Below are 12,500 nucleotides of genomic sequence, written 5' to 3' on the forward strand. Positions count from 1 at the left end.
CCTATATCTTGCGTTTCATGAAGAGTTATATCGAATATGCCATATTCCCGCTGTCCCTATACATGCTGTAAGTAGCTCGCTTGCTACAGCAGCAGCAGCAGCAGCACCACCTCCGCGCGCTTCCCTGGGGGCACTGAACCGCAGGATGCGAGACCCCACGCCCAGTGGCAAACAGGGCTCCTCTCAGAATATAGGCGGTCCCTACCCCTCACAACGATGACGGTGGGAGGGCCGTTTTACGAGACCATTTCCTGCGGTGCCAACGCTGTCGTAGAGCCGATACTCCATCTTTGGTACAAGGCAATCATTCCGCTGTAAATCAGTACGTCACTCGTAGTTCAGTCACCTCACAGCACTGCTCAGTAAACTATGCAGGCCCACATAGATAGATTATGATAGATTATATACGCAAATGCCCCTATACATGCTGAACGTCCGTACACACAAAATGAACCACACGTCAGCCACACACTCTATCACACACTACTCTCTGCCTGTAACAGACACAGATACAACTACTAAGCACCAGCATGGACCAACGTCCGGTGCATCCTATCCGCCACAGTACACCAACTACGCTATGATAACCAGACCGGGAGGTCCAATCATAAAACAGAATACCCCACTCGTCCGACAACCACAATTGCTCAGAGAAGCCACCAACACCCACACATGTCCTACACAGGGGTGCACCCATCACCACCACACTGCCTCGTCTTACAGCACAAACACACTGGCAGGAATGAAACACACAGGTCTGCCGCAACCACAGACACGGCTCGCCCCCTCTCACTGGCGAAAAGCGCATCCCGACGTGACATAACTCCTTTGACACACTGACGCTGCCTCGGGCATCCACGTCCTACGGTCGATATCAACGAACCTCCCCCCCCCCCTCCCCCCCACAACACGCCATCCCATACCACATTGTGTACCGTACCCAAACCTAACGTGTACTGTACTACAACGCAATGTGTACCATAACACAACCCAGTTTGTACCTTAACCTAACCTATGTCACCTTAACCTAACCTATGTCACCTTAACCTAACCTATGTCACCTTAACCTAACCTATGTCACCTTAACCTAACCTATGTCACCTTAACCTAACCTATGTCACCTTAACCTAACCTATGTCACCTTAACCTAACCTATGTCACCTTAACCTAACCCATCTTGCACCTTAACCTAACCCATCTTGCACCTTAACCTAACCCATCTTGCACCTTAACCTAACCCATCTTGCACCTTAACCTAACCCATCTTGCACCTTAACCTAACCTATGTTGCACCTTAACCTAACCTGTGTTGCACCTTAACCTACCTCAATTTGCACCGCAATGTAACGCAATTTGCACCGCAATGTAACGCAATTTGCACCGCAATGTAACGCAATTTGCACCGCAATGTAACGCAATTTGCACCGCAATGTAACGCAATTTGCACCGCAATGTAACGCAATTTGCACCGCAATGTAACGCAATTTGCACCGCAATGTAACGCAATTTGCACCGCAATGTAACGCAATTTGCACCGCAATGTAACTCAATTTGCACCGCAATGTAACTCAATTTGCACCGCAATGTAACTCAATTTGCACCGCAATGTAACTCAATTTGCATCGCAATGTAACTCAATTTGCACCGCAATGTAACTCAATTTGCACCGCAATGTAACTCAATTTGCACCGCAATGTAACTCAATTTGCACCGCAATGTAACTCAATTTGCACCGCAATGTAACTCAATTTGCACCGCAATGTAATGCAATTTGCACCGCAATGTAATGCAATTTGCACCGCAATGTAATGCAATTTGTACCGCAATCTACCCCCACATTGTGCCTTAACCTAACCCACATTGTGCCTTAACCTAACCCACATTGTGCCTTAACCTAACCCACGTTGTGCCTTAACCTAACCCACGTTGTGCCTTAACCTAACCCACGTTGTGCCTTAACCTAACCCAAGTTGTGCCTTAACCTAACCCAAGTTGTGCCTTAACCTAACCCAAGTTGTGCCTTAACCTAACCCAAGTTGTGCCTTAACCTAACCCAAGTTGTGCCTTAACCTAACCCAAGTTGTGCCTTAACCTAACCCAAGTTGTGCCTTAACCTAACCCAAGTTGTGCCTTAACCTAACCCAAGTTGTGCCTTAACCTAACCCAAGTTGTGCCTTAACCTAACCCAAGTTGTGCCTTAACCTAACCCAAGTTGTGCCTTAACCTAACCCAAGTTGTGCCTTAACCTAACCCAAGTTGTGCCTTACCCTGCTCTGTAATTGGCATATGACACGTTACATTAATGTATTGTCCAACCGCAACCCGCTCAGAATGTTGTGTACACAGCTACGTGTCATCTCCCCATAACAGCTGCATTGCAGTGTGGTACGCCATAGAGACGTGTGGGAGTAATGGACGCAGTGGATGGCGATCAGCATGAGCCGTCTGTTCATGTAGTGGCGCGTGTATGCAGACGTAGTAGTCTCTTCTCACACAATGTGATAGCACGGTGCCCCGCGTTCCACATCTGCGACATGCTACAGAGGCCGGTTGACAGTTGGTCGCGCAATGGACATCGCATACGTACGGGGGCACCTTCCACGTGCCCTCTAGTCGGGCACATTTTGTTGCGTGGATGTGAGCGGATGTAGTGTGTCTTGACACCTGACAGGCAGGCATGCAATAATAGTTGACTTTGCAAACGGGGATGGACGTGTACGTTTACTGGTGACGTTACGCAAATGAACAACTGGTAACCCGTTGTGGTGCGGTTGTCCTTGCTGGAGGTACATCTGTGAGGGCAACGATCGGTACAGCTACGAAGCGGTCCCCACCATACCAACGAACGTGAATGTGAATCTGGGTGTGAAGCGATACGCGGCTGTGGGTGGGTGGGACTGTCCCCGGCCGGTGAGGGGGGGCCGCCCGGCGTGCTGGCCGCGCGGTGCGTGGGCGCACGCGCTACAGCCGGCTGGTGGGGGCGCCCAGTGGCAGGCGCGCCGGCCGACGGACGCGGCAGGCGGCGCAGCTGCGCGCCGGGGCACCCTGCGCGCGGCGCCGTGCAGCCAAAGTGGGTCCTCGCCGGCCCGGTGCGAAGCGCGGTGGACATCTGCAGTGTGCTGGTCCGATTGAGGACTGTGTGCGTTGAGGATGCGCCGCCGCCCGGCACTCGGCGCCGCGACGCCGTCTGCTGCTCGGTCGCCCCAGCGGTTCTCGCTGGTGGTTTGTATCGCAGTTGTGCAGACGTGTTGGCACGTGCGCTGTGCTGGGAGAGTTCGCTTCGGCACCCACGTGGGGCCTTTGCCCTTCTGTGGCGCTGGCGTTGGAGCTGCCGGTCACCGTAGGTGGCGCGTGTTGTCTCCCGCCGGCAATGCCACGACAGCACGCTCCCGGGCATCTGTCGGCAGCGGCAAGCTCAGTTGGGAGCACGGGTGGTCGCACCTAAAGCGTCTACTCGCCTAACTCCGGGCGATTGCGCCTCTCTCGAACCCGACCAAGTACTTAGGACGGCGCTGCGCGCCGCCGGGACCTGAGAGGGTTTCGAGGTGTATTGTGCAGGGGAGCTCAGCCTCCTCCTGTTTGCAGAATAATTGAGCGGACGCTTGCGTGTTCGCGCGGGCCCCTGGGACACACTCCCGGGCGGCCGGCTGCTCAGCTCTAGTTGACGCAGCTCCCTGGTTGATCCTGCCAGTAGTCATATGCTTGTCTCAAAGATTAAGCCATGCATGTCTCAGTACAAGCCGCATTAAGGTGAAACCGCGAATGGCTCATTAAATCAGTTATGGTTCCTTAGATCGTACCCACGTTACTTGGATAACTGTGGTAATTCTAGAGCTAATACATGCAAACAGAGTCCCGACCAGAGATGGAAGGGACGCTTTTATTAGATCAAAACCAATCGGTCGGCTCGTCCGGTCCGTTTGCCTTGGTGACTCTGAATAACTTTGGGCTGATCGCACGGTCCTCGTACCGGCGACGCATCTTTCAAATGTCTGCCTTATCAACTGTCGATGGTAGGTTCTGCGCCTACCATGGTTGTAACGGGTAACGGGGAATCAGGGTTCGATTCCGGAGAGGGAGCCTGAGAAACGGCTACCACATCCAAGGAAGGCAGCAGGCGCGCAAATTACCCACTCCCGGCACGGGGAGGTAGTGACGAAAAATAACGATACGGGACTCATCCGAGGCCCCGTAATCGGAATGAGTACACTTTAAATCCTTTAACGAGTATCTATTGGAGGGCAAGTCTGGTGCCAGCAGCCGCGGTAATTCCAGCTCCAATAGCGTATATTAAAGTTGTTGCGGTTAAAAAGCTCGTAGTTGGATTTGTGTCCCACGCTGTTGGTTCACCGCCCGTCGGTGTTTAACTGGCATGTATCGTGGGACGTCCTGCCGGTGGGGCGAGCCGAAGGCGTGCGACCGCCTCGTGCGTGTTCGTGCGTCCCGAGGCGGACCCCGTTGAAATCCTACCAAGGTGCTCTTTATTGAGTGTCTGGGTGGGCCGGCACGTTTACTTTGAACAAATTAGAGTGCTTAAAGCAGGCAAGCCCGCCTGAATACTGTGTGCATGGAATAATGGAATAGGACCTCGGTTCTATTTTGTTGGTTTTCGGAACCCGAGGTAATGATTAATAGGGACAGGCGGGGGCATTCGTATTGCGACGTTAGAGGTGAAATTCTTGGATCGTCGCAAGACGAACAGAAGCGAAAGCATTTGCCAAGTATGTTTTCATTAATCAAGAACGAAAGTTAGAGGTTCGAAGGCGATCAGATACCGCCCTAGTTCTAACCATAAACGATGCCAGCCAGCGATCCGCCGCAGTTCCTCCGATGACTCGGCGGGCAGCCTCCGGGAAACCAAAGCTTTTGGGTTCCGGGGGAAGTATGGTTGCAAAGCTGAAACTTAAAGGAATTGACGGAAGGGCACCACCAGGAGTGGAGCCTGCGGCTTAATTTGACTCAACACGGGAAACCTCACCAGGCCCGGACACCGGAAGGATTGACAGATTGATAGCTCTTTCTTGATTCGGTGGGTGGTGGTGCATGGCCGTTCTTAGTTGGTGGAGCGATTTGTCTGGTTAATTCCGATAACGAACGAGACTCTAGCCTGCTAACTAGTCGCGTGACATCCTTCGTGCTGTCAGCGATTACTTTTCTTCTTAGAGGGACAGGCGGCTTCTAGCCGCACGAGATTGAGCAATAACAGGTCTGTGATGCCCTTAGATGTTCTGGGCCGCACGCGCGCTACACTGAAGGAATCAGCGTGTCTTCCTAGGCCGAAAGGTCGGGGTAACCCGCTGAACCTCCTTCGTGCTAGGGATTGGGGCTTGCAATTGTTCCCCATGAACGAGGAATTCCCAGTAAGCGCGAGTCATAAGCTCGCGTTGATTACGTCCCTGCCCTTTGTACACACCGCCCGTCGCTACTACCGATTGAATGATTTAGTGAGGTCTTCGGACTGGTACGCGGCATCGACTCTGTCGTTGCCGATGCTACCGGAAAGATGACCAAACTTGATCATTTAGAGGAAGTAAAAGTCGTAACAAGGTTTCCGTAGGTGAACCTGCGGAAGGATCATTACCGACTAGACTGCATGTCTTTCGATGTGCGTGTCGTGTCGCGCAACACGCTACCTGTACATCGACAGTTGATAAGGCAGACATTTGAAAGATGCGTCGCCGGTACGAGGACCGTGCGATCAGCCCAAAGTTATTCAGAGTCACCAAGGCAAACGGACCGGACGAGCCGACCGATTGGTTTTGATCTAATAAAAGCGTCCCTTCCATCTCTGGTCGGGACTCTGTTTTTTTTTTTTTTTTTTTTTTTTTTTTTTTTTTTTTTTTTTTTTTTTTTTTTTTTTTTTTTTTTTTTTTTTAAAAAAAAAAAAATCTTTATTAACCATCAAATAATAATTATACATACAACCCACCTCCTTACTTGATTAGTGGGTCTTATTTGCTACTGTTAATTACAATTGCAGCTAATTCTATTTTATATTTAGTTGTGAGCTACAGCTAGGTTAATTTTAATTTAAATGGGCAGTTATTTAGTTTATGCTAATCTCTAAGTTTTTGACTAACCTACATTCTACTTCCTGCAGCGTCACAGGTGTGTCAGCTATGTACAAACCTACTATATTTGCCTTGCCCATCGAGCTAATCCCGATGGGCGTGCCCCTGACACTGGGCTGGCCAGGTTGTAAGTCGCTGCAGGATTCTAAAATCTAAGTTCCTAATCTAATTCCTACTAACTAATTCTAAATCTACGTCATCTTCAGTGTATTGTCAATTTCGGGTTTTTGTCATATTCCCCACCCCCCCTAATCCAGCGCGTGGCGGATTCCAGACTAAAAGTCGGCCTATCCCCGCGCAGGCGGAATGGGAGTAGGGAGCAATGGTCATGATCGATGCTATTTAATCTTGTTCCCTCATGTATTCCCTTAACACCTTTTGTGATACCTCGTTGGCAAGCTTATTTATAATATGGAAGGTGTCCTCCTGTCTTATTAGGTTATAGGTGTCATGATTAGGTAATTGGTCCCGTAATGTAGAGGCAACATCATTGAAGAGGGGGCACTCGTAAATCACATGATCGGGAGTGCCCTCCGGTTCACCACATTCACACGCAGGTGTGGCCCTTTTCCCAAACCGGCATAGGTATGCCGGGTAGGGTCCATGTCCAGTGAGAAAATGGATTAGCCCCCTGGTAGGTTCAAAGTGTTTCATTTTGAGCCGTTCCCTAATACTTGGTATCAAGTCATGTGTCCTCCTCCCTGTTTCATCCGTATCCCAAAGTTCTTGCCATAATTCTACTCCTCTTTGCCGAATTTCTCCCTTGTCCCTTGCCCTAACACCTAAGATCTCCTCTATTTTTGTTATATTTTCCTTTTTGATCCAGAACCATGCAGCTTGCTCCCTAATTTTAATGTCCAGGGGGCAAAGCCCCATTAGGACTAGTAGTGCTCCCCCTGGTGTTGTTCTATAAGCACCTACCGATCTCAAAATCATGCTCCTTTGAACCCTTCTCACTGTCATGGCGGGCACCACCCTCGTGAGCCTGTGTGCCCAGATTCCCGAACCGTAACCAACTATCGATGTTAATATACTGTTGTGGTAGAGTTTGATCAGGTGTGATGGAAGGTGAAACCTTCTGTGTCCTATTGATATGAGGTTATTTAGCGTTTGTAATGCTTTCTGGGTTACGGTTTCAATGTGCTTTCCAAAGTTCCACTTCTCATCAATGATGATGCCTAAATATCGTGCGTCACGTCTCCGAAGAACCGGCGAGCGGTTTATTCTTACAGTTGGGTTGCGGATTAGTTGTCCCTTCAATAGTAAGTAGGTGGACTTGCTTGGTGACACCGTCATTTTGGTGTTTTGGCACCATAGTTGTAATTTGTTTAAAGCACTCTCTATTTTAGGTTCGATGTCTTCGCGGCTACGGCCGCCGACCAGCAGGAGGAGGTCATCCGCATAGGCTATCACCTCTAGCACTTCTTCACTTTGTTGTAGTGTGTCTAATAAGGGCTCCATGTGGATGTCCCAAAATAGGGGCCCTAACACGGAACCCTGAGGACATCCTTTAGTTATAGTTTTTCCAATTCTCTTGCTAGAGGATGATAACCAGACCTCCCGTTCCTCACAATAGCTCCTCAGACAACCATATAGCGGCCCTGGACACTCCTTCTCCCGCAGGCAGGAGAAGAGCGAAGGCCACCACAGGTTGTCGAAGGCGCCACTGATGTCAACCATAATGCCCACCACATACTTGTGTGGGGTAGAGCCACAGACCTCAGCAGCCAGGGCGATCGCATCAGATGTTGATCGCCCAGGCCTGAAGCCGAATTGTCTGTCACTCACCCCACGCAGCATTCTATGTGCAGCCAGTCTGTCAGCAAGTAGCTTTTCTAATATTTTTCCTAGTATATTGATTAGACAAATTGGTCTACAAGATTTTACGTTTGTTGGATCTTTGTCTGGTCCTTTCCGGATGATGACCACGTTTGCAGACTTCCACACCCTTGGAATTTTCTGCTGTACCAGACACTCATTATATAAGTGAGTGAGTGGTGCAGTTAGCTGGGGAGCTAGGAACTGCACCACCTCAGCTACAATGCCATCTGGCCCGGGAGCTTTGCCTCTTTTAAGTGATTTTATGTGGGCAGCCACCTCTTCCTCCGAGAAAGGGTAGACTGCCGTATTGTTAATGTATTCATTTAGAGTGTCTTGTCTTAGTTGTTGTTGCTGTACAGATTCTCCATCCGCGCTATCGTCAGGCAGCAGGGACCGGAGGAGGACCTCAGCAGTTTCCTGCCAAGATTCCGTCATCCTGTCCCCATGCCTGACTGTTGTTAATTCCAGAGGAGAGCGGATCTTTTCTCGTACTAATTTATACGGTGTACCCCAGGGGTCCAATGCCAATTGGCTCTGGACGAAATTCTCCCAGCTTTGTATCCTAACAGCCTGGAGTTCTTTCTGAAATCGAAGTTTAGCTTCCCGATACTGCATCAGCCATCTCTGCCGTTCTGGCCAGACAGCACTGCGCTGGTAATACCTTCTCAGCCTTCTAACAGACCGGCGCATATTCTCTAATTCGGGCGACCATGGTGATGGAGAGGCTGCAATGGCCTTCCTCCTGGTTGGTACGGCAGCTTTCACCGCACGGGTTATAGCGTTAGTCAGTTCATTCGCTCGGTCGTTTACGTCAATGTCAAGGTCTACTTCACCTTCCGGCAAGGCAGGAATGACGCACTCCCTGGCTAGTCGTTCCCAATCAGCCCTTCTGTAATTAAACTCTGTTTGCATGTATTAGCTCTAGAATTACCACAGTTATCCAAGTAACGTGGGTACGATCTAAGGAACCATAACTGATTTAATGAGCCATTCGCGGTTTCACCTTAATGCGGCTTGTACTGAGACATGCATGGCTTAATCTTTGAGACAAGCATATGACTACTGGCAGGATCAACCAGGGAGCTGCGTCAACTAGAGCTGAGCAGCCGGCCGCCCGGGAGTGTGTCCCAGGGGCCCGCGCGAACACGCAAGCGTCCGCTCAATTATTCTGCAAACAGGAGGAGGCTGAGCTCCCCTGCACAATACACCTCGAAACCCTCTCAGGTCCCGGCGGCGCGCAGCGCCGTCCTAAGTACTTGGTCGGGTTCGAGAGAGGCGCAATCGCCCGGAGTTAGGCGAGTAGACGCTTTAGGTGCGACCACCCGTGCTCCCAACTGAGCTTGCCGCTGCCGACAGAGGCCCGGGAGCGTGCTGTCGTGGCATTGCCGGCGGGAGACAACACGCGCCACCTACGGTGACCGGCAGCTCCAACGCCAGCGCCACAGAAGGGCAAAGGCCCCACGTGGGTGCCGAAGCGAACTCTCCCAGCACAGCGCACGTGCCAACACGTCTGCACAACTGCGATACAAACCACCAGCGAGAACCGCTGGGGCGACCGAGCAGCAGACGGCGTCGCGGCGCCGAGTGCCGGGCGGCGGCGCATCCTCAACGCACACAGTCCTCAATCGGACCAGCACACTGCAGATGTCCACCGCGCTTCGCACCGGGCCGGCGAGGACCCACTTTGGCTGCACGGCGCCGCGCGCAGGGTGCCCCGGCGCGCAGCTGCGCCGCCTGCCGCGTCCGTCGGCCGGCGCGCCTGCCACTGGGCGCCCCCACCAGCCGGCTGTAGCGCGTGCGCCCACGCACCGCGCGGCCAGCACGCCGGGCGGCCCCCCCTCACCGGCCGGGGACAGTCCCACCCACCCACAGCCGCGTATCGCTTCACACCCAGATTCACATTCACGTTCGTTGGTATGGTGGGGACCGCTTCGTAGCTGTACCGATCGTTGCCCTCACAGATGTACCTCCAGCAAGGACAACCGCACCACAACGGGTTACCAGTTGTTCATTTGCGTAACGTCACCAGTAAACGTACACGTCCATCCCCGTTTGCAAAGTCAACTATTATTGCATGCCTGCCTGTCAGGTGTCAAGACACACTACATCCGCTCACATCCACGCAACAAAATGTGCCCGACTAGAGGGCACGTGGAAGGTGCCCCCGTACGTATGCGATGTCCATTGCGCGACCAACTGTCAACCGGCCTCTGTAGCATGTCGCAGATGTGGAACGCGGGGCACCGTGCTATCACATTGTGTGAGAAGAGACTACTACGTCTGCATACACGCGCCACTACATGAACAGACGGCTCATGCTGATCGCCATCCACTGCGTCCATTACTCCCACACGTCTCTATGGCGTACCACACTGCAATGCAGCTGTTATGGGGAGATGACACGTAGCTGTGTACACAACATTCTGAGCGGGTTGCGGTTGGACAATACATTAATGTAACGTGTCATATGCCAATTACAGAGCAGGGTAAGGCACAACTTGGGTTAGGTTAAGGCACAACTTGGGTTAGGTTAAGGCACAACTTGGGTTAGGTTAAGGCACAACTTGGGTTAGGTTAAGGCACAACTTGGGTTAGGTTAAGGCACAACTTGGGTTAGGTTAAGGCACAACTTGGGTTAGGTTAAGGCACAACTTGGGTTAGGTTAAGGCACAACTTGGGTTAGGTTAAGGCACAACTTGGGTTAGGTTAAGGCACAACTTGGGTTAGGTTAAGGCACAACTTGGGTTAGGTTAAGGCACAACTTGGGTTAGGTTAAGGCACAACTTGGGTTAGGTTAAGGCACAACGTGGGTTAGGTTAAGGCACAACGTGGGTTAGGTTAAGGCACAACGTGGGTTAGGTTAAGGCACAATGTGGGTTAGGTTAAGGCACAATGTGGGTTAGGTTAAGGCACAATGTGGGGGTAGATTGCGGTACAAATTGCATTACATTGCGGTGCAAATTGCATTACATTGCGGTGCAAATTGCATTACATTGCGGTGCAAATTGAGTTACATTGCGGTGCAAATTGAGTTACATTGCGGTGCAAATTGAGTTACATTGCGGTGCAAATTGAGTTACATTGCGGTGCAAATTGAGTTACATTGCGGTGCAAATTGAGTTACATTGCGGTGCAAATTGAGTTACATTGCGGTGCAAATTGAGTTACATTGCGGTGCAAATTGAGTTACATTGCGGTGCAAATTGAGTTACATTGCGGTGCAAATTGAGTTACATTGCGGTGCAAATTGCGTTACATTGCGGTGCAAATTGCGTTACATTGCGGTGCAAATTGCGTTACATTGCGGTGCAAATTGCGTTACATTGCGGTGCAAATTGCGTTACATTGCGGTGCAAATTGCGTTACATTGCGGTGCAAATTGCGTTACATTGCGGTGCAAATTGCGTTACATTGCGGTGCAAATTGAGGTAGGTTAAGGTGCAACACAGGTTAGGTTAAGGTGCAACATAGGTTAGGTTAAGGTGCAAGATGGGTTAGGTTAAGGTGCAAGATGGGTTAGGTTAAGGTGCAAGATGGGTTAGGTTAAGGTGCAAGATGGGTTAGGTTAAGGTGCAAGATGGGTTAGGTTAAGGTGACATAGGTTAGGTTAAGGTGACATAGGTTAGGTTAAGGTGACATAGGTTAGGTTAAGGTGACATAGGTTAGGTTAAGGTGACATAGGTTAGGTTAAGGTGACATAGGTTAGGTTAAGGTGACATAGGTTAGGTTAAGGTGACATAGGTTAGGTTAAGGTACAAACTGGGTTGTGTTATGGTACACATTGCGTTGTAGTACAGTACACGTTAGGTTTGGGTACGGTACACAATGTGGTATGGGATGGCGTGTTGTGGGGGGGAGGGGGGGGGGAGGTTCGTTGATATCGACCGTAGGACGTGGATGCCCGAGGCAGCGTCAGTGTGTCAAAGGAGTTATGTCACGTCGGGATGCGCTTTTCGCCAGTGAGAGGGGGCGAGCCGTGTCTGTGGTTGCGGCAGACCTGTGTGTTTCATTCCTGCCAGTGTGTTTGTGCTGTAAGACGAGGCAGTGTGGTGGTGATGGGTGCACCCCTGTGTAGGACATGTGTGGGTGTTGGTGGCTTCTCTGAGCAATTGTGGTTGTCGGACGAGTGGGGTATTCTGTTTTATGATTGGACCTCCCGGTCTGGTTATCATAGCGTAGTTGGTGTACTGTGGCGGATAGGATGCACCGGACGTTGGTCCATGCTGGTGCTTAGTAGTTGTATCTGTGTCTGTTACAGGCAGAGAGTAGTGTGTGATAGAGTGTGTGGCTGACGTGTGGTTCATTTTGTGTGTACGGACGTTCAGCATGTATAGGGGCATTTGCGTATATAATCTATCATAATCTATCTATGTGGGCCTGCATAGTTTACTGAGCAGTGCTGTGAGGTGACTGAACTACGAGTGACGTACTGATTTACAGCGGAATGATTGCCTTGTACCAAAGATGGAGTATCGGCTCTACGACAGCGTTGGCACCGCAGGAAATGGTCTCGTAAAACGGCCCTCCCACCGTCATCGTTGTGAGGGGTAGGGACCGCCTATATTCTGAGAGGAGCCCTGTTTGCCACTGGGCGTGGGGTCTCGCATC

At 51.0% G+C, this 12,500-nt stretch overlaps 1 non-coding gene across 1 annotated transcript; it reads left to right on the plus strand.

Moving 5' to 3' along the window:
• The first annotated feature begins 3,671 nt into the window (after positions 1-3,671).
• On the plus strand, positions 3,672-5,580 carry LOC126141463 (small subunit ribosomal RNA). The gene has a single exon (XR_007529464.1). It is a non-coding gene; the product is annotated as a small subunit ribosomal RNA (ribosomal RNA).
• Positions 5,581-12,500: the final 6,920 nt, after the last annotated feature.

Source organism: Schistocerca cancellata, unplaced genomic scaffold, assembly GCF_023864275.1.
Source record: "Schistocerca cancellata isolate TAMUIC-IGC-003103 unplaced genomic scaffold, iqSchCanc2.1 HiC_scaffold_714, whole genome shotgun sequence".
Taxonomy (NCBI): Eukaryota; Metazoa; Arthropoda; class Insecta; order Orthoptera; family Acrididae; genus Schistocerca; species Schistocerca cancellata.